A 4,679-nucleotide genomic window follows, 5' to 3' on the forward strand; every position below is an offset into this window, starting at 1 on the left:
GTTCTATTAGAGTATTTCGGATTTAGCAACTTCCAAGGTAAGACTTACTCCAAAAGTATAATTTTGAACCCCTCTTAGTAATTCTTGGGATAAGATTAGCTATTCCCTTTGCTCTTTTCATCTTTTCATTGCCCATACATTGTATAAAGTGCAACTGCACCTGTAGTACAGCTTCTAGAAGCTTCCTAGCTTGCTCATTATAACATTTTGGAAGGGGGATGCTTCAGCACTCCAAGCACCCCCCTAAATCCGCCCTTGCACAAAATTGTAATACTGCATCGGCACATTTTTTATGACTGCATATAGTAATACAATTGCATAAGGTCCTATTATGTACAAGCTGATGCCTTAGAGAGTTATCATGCTACTACCTATATAGATTATCCTGATCCACATTGAATAATTTCAATTTCAACATTTACATTCACAGTCAAATTCAACATGATATCAACTAACTCTCTCCAACAAACACGAATAATTTTGATTAAATCTGCAGACCTCTCTTTTCTTGGTCTATTGATGCTTTCCAATATAAAATGGTTAATATATTCCTTATCTTCATTATTAAAGCGTTCTGGCAATATTTCTTCAAACTTCTGCATCATGTATTCAGCTCCTTCTACAGAAAACACATCCACTGTGTAGGACACATGCATTTCCATTTCTCCATTTACATTGACATAACTCCTATGTTTACTAATTCCAGCAGCTTCTAAGGCAGCTTCAACATCTGGGTCATCTCTAGCTCTTAACAGGTAAACTTGATCTGTCCCATTTCTAGGGACCCGCCGATTATGCTCATTATTTTACCTATTATGCTATGCTGCACTGCTCAAAAATTTACCTATTATGTTTAAATTAATGCTCAATATTTACCTATTATGCTCAAATTATGCTCAATATTTTTACCTCAGTTCCCATGTTTTTCTAATAACTTTGCATTTTATGGAAAAGCAGTAAGTGGTTGAAGCACAGACTGTAAATCCTTGCTTGTCAAAATACATGTCACAGAAAAGATCGATATACTCTAATAGAACAGTCAGCTACCTGATAATTTTATTAGAGTTACTGACTGTTCTATTAGAGTATATCGATCTTTTTGTTGGTTATGTATTTTGATAAGCAAGGATTTATAGCATTGCACAACTTTTCTGCCTATTATGCTAGCATTATGCTCAATGCTTTCAGGCACCTATTATGCTTGTTCTATACCATATACGTATTTTGTACCGTACGCGTATGGTACATACCATACGCGTATGGTACGATTTTCCGTACCATACGCGTACGGTATAGGCATACGCGTATGGTACGTACCATATGCGTATTATGCCTTTTCTCAGTGTCTTCTAGCCTTGCCACCACCTAGCTACAATGGGCTACCTTTAGAAGCATTTCTAGCTGAGTAAACGTAGAACACAACATAATAATCTGCTTAGCTGTAATTATAAAATTATTCATCAGCACACACACATGCATTCATTTTTGGCCTTGCCATGCCCATGCATTTCCCACTATAGTCCTACTGATGTACCTAAATTTTATGTACATGATCTCACGTTGTCTGCAGAGCTTCACATGAATGGTACTGTGTATGCTACTTTATAGCTATCAGAAGCATGCAGGTGGTCTTATATACTCAAATTATATAAGTGTGGATAACTGAAAATTTACAACACAATTGGGAAAATAAGCAAGGAGAGCAATTACAATGTCACCGTGCATGGTAGCTAGTAAGTTCTAACTGAATTATACATACACTGCTTGTGCAAAGCTAACAACTTGAAAAAAGAACTTTGTAAGTATTACCAGTTGTGCAACATGGCCCCTCACTGTCTTTGCATCTTTATCTACTATATACACTCTTCTTCTTTTGAGGATCCAATTTCCTGTTTGCGTACTTTTCTTGTTTATACATACTATAAATAGTACCACCACTTACATTCATCACACTGGACCTACAGCACAAATTAAAGTGGACGTTGTTAACTTTAAAGAGTATATACATTTAGGTAAGAGTATAGCTAAACACATTGTCCCATCCACAGTAAGTATAGTGAGTGGCTACAAGACACTTAACAATTAAACAATGCTAGATAATATACATTTGTTACTGAAATATTCATTAGAACTCATAAACTCACCATAAAATCTCTGCCATGTTATGTTTTCCTCTTCATCTCAGTAGGCAATGTGCATGCCTCATTCAATAGTAAAGATTCAGTTTAAAAAGAATTTATTACACATGCAATTAATTATGCTAAATTAATGCTATATGCTACAGCCAGATTTACATTAATTTGCAAACTGGAATATTGCTTTCTCTATACACTCAATGTTATTGTATCAGCATTCTCCAGGTCTTCCTCTGTTTGAGCAATCATTACATTGTACTTCTCGAGCTCATCTGATTAAAATTGTCTGCTCAACACTCCTTTAGTACGTGCCATCAGACATAAATATCCATTTTTAAGTGGAAGTTAGTGTACTAACAAATTAAAGCTAAACAATATAGATTATGTAGCAACAATAGAATAAAATATTTAATGAAGTAATATACATATATGTGACTGAAAAAAATTGGCTCGATTTTCCAATGGATACAAATTAATTAATATGGCTGCTATAACATATGTGCATGTGGGTATATTGTTCTATAATTGTAGGGAAGTGTAGGCTCTTGGGCAAATCTTTTATAAGCAGAACAGACCACTGTATATAATATTATTAATCAATAATTGAAAGCACACAATAACAACTAACTCTTACAACTACAGTATACAATATTAATATTACAAGTATGCATAATGAAATATTACATCATGTCACACCATTACATTACATCATAAACCCTATTACAGGTAAGAAGGAGGAGTAGCATTATGTAATAATGGCCTGATTTTTGAATTTTCAGTGTATCAATTAAACAATGGATCGTGAATCCAATAGGAAGTAATATATGTGTAGCAATTGCAGCCACAATGTCCTGTGTGTAAGAAGAAACAAAAATCAAAATTTACAATACGTTTTCAGTGTACTATGCAACAGCTAGATAATTAACTCGACTATTCTAAAGAACATACAGTACTAGTATACCAGCTTGTGTACTTTCAAAGTAATAGCATTTCCTCTGTGGAGAAAAAAAGCACTTGTGCATTCCAGAGTGGAAAGGTAGAATGTGACAGCTTTATTACAAAGTCAACCACTCATCATAGTATTGTTGTGAAATATTACATCATCTGCAGTTTCACAATTGGTGTAACATTCCTGGAATGTCAACAATCTACAAACAGTACATAACACTATCAGTCAGTCAGCATGCAACTTACTGCTTTCAAATCTATACTTAAACATTGTTTCAAACCATATATAAAACCTATATCACCGAGGCTGGAGTTTGATTGTGGGTTTAATTTCACTCAACTGAGGCTACCTTAAGATATGTATGCATGGGCCCCCACTGATCATCTTTTTCATCTCTCTACTGTTGACTGGATTAATCTAATGGAAATTCTATGAGTTAATGCAAATTGGTTACTTTATTGATACAAAAATACCAGGTTTGTTCACCGACTTGAACTGTGACTACAATAAAATGTGTTTTTGTGCATATCACACACACACACACATCACATACTTCAGCGGAGTATGTGATGTGTAGGAGACGAGATTAGTTAACTAATGGACAAATGGGTTCACACTTGCTAACTAATGGACAAATGTGGACAATCATCTCCTACATATGTACAAATACACACTTTATTGTAGTGTGTCTGTGTAATGGCTTAGCACAAAATAAGTTTATTTAGCTCAGTATAGCACATAAATTCAATAAAATTGATGCTTTTCTATACATCCTACTACCTCTAAATAATAAAGGATGCCATGTACACCAATATATGGTCACACTGCTTGTCTTGTGTGGTTCACACATTATATCCTGAAAGTGTGCCTGCACCCCAAGGGTGTGTTGCTGGTTAAGTGTGCTATGACCACCTCAGTATTAACAGTGTAGGTTTGCATCATGCAGTAAAGCAAATTATATCTTAATTACACTTTACACTAAAGCAAAATGCATCTCAGCAACTAATCAGACCAAAATATGATTGCTCCTAGTTAGCTCGATCTTCACTGAACAGAAACCGCTAAACGAGACTAGCCCCTTCTTCCTCCCTCTTCCCCGAAAAGAAATGAAAGCAGAGTGCCATCCGGCATAGTCAATAGGTACGGCAGTGCAAAAACCTTCTGCTTGATATTATACGCAAAGCAGGTTAGCTATAGCCTATACTCAGATGGTACGATTTTCCGTACCATACGCGTATGGTTGTACCGTACGCGTAGCTATACGCATATGGTATGTACCATACGCGTATGGTACAAAATACGCATATGGTATAGAACATGCTCATTATTATGCCAGCATAATCGGCGGGTCCCTAAATAGGGTGGGAGGGTGGGGGGAGGTAGTAATAGGGTGGGAGGGTGGGTGGGCCCAATAGGGGTATAAAATGAAGCAAGAAGACGATTGGAATCCAGAGGCCAAGTTTGGGCTCTCCATGGCCCTCAAATCACTCCAAATTGACTGAGAACACTATTGGCGAGCTCTCTGTGAAGTCCCGCCAGCTCACTACACATCATTATCACAAAGCCATGGCCATTCAATGGCACCAATCTCCCAC

At 36.4% G+C, this 4,679-nt stretch overlaps 1 long non-coding RNA gene across 1 annotated transcript; it reads right to left on the bottom strand.

Annotated features, from left to right (window-relative positions):
- Positions 1–1,663: 1,663 nt before the first annotated feature.
- On the bottom strand, positions 1,664–2,257 carry LOC136267802 (uncharacterized). The gene is made up of 2 exons (XR_010706761.1): positions 2,145–2,257; positions 1,664–1,958 (listed from the first exon to the last, which is right to left on the bottom strand). It is a non-coding gene; the product is annotated as an uncharacterized lncRNA (long non-coding RNA).
- Positions 2,258–4,679: the final 2,422 nt, after the last annotated feature.

The sequence above is a fragment of the Dysidea avara genome, chromosome 9 (assembly GCF_963678975.1).
Source record: "Dysidea avara chromosome 9, odDysAvar1.4, whole genome shotgun sequence".
NCBI lineage: Eukaryota > Metazoa > Porifera > Demospongiae > Dictyoceratida > Dysideidae > Dysidea > Dysidea avara.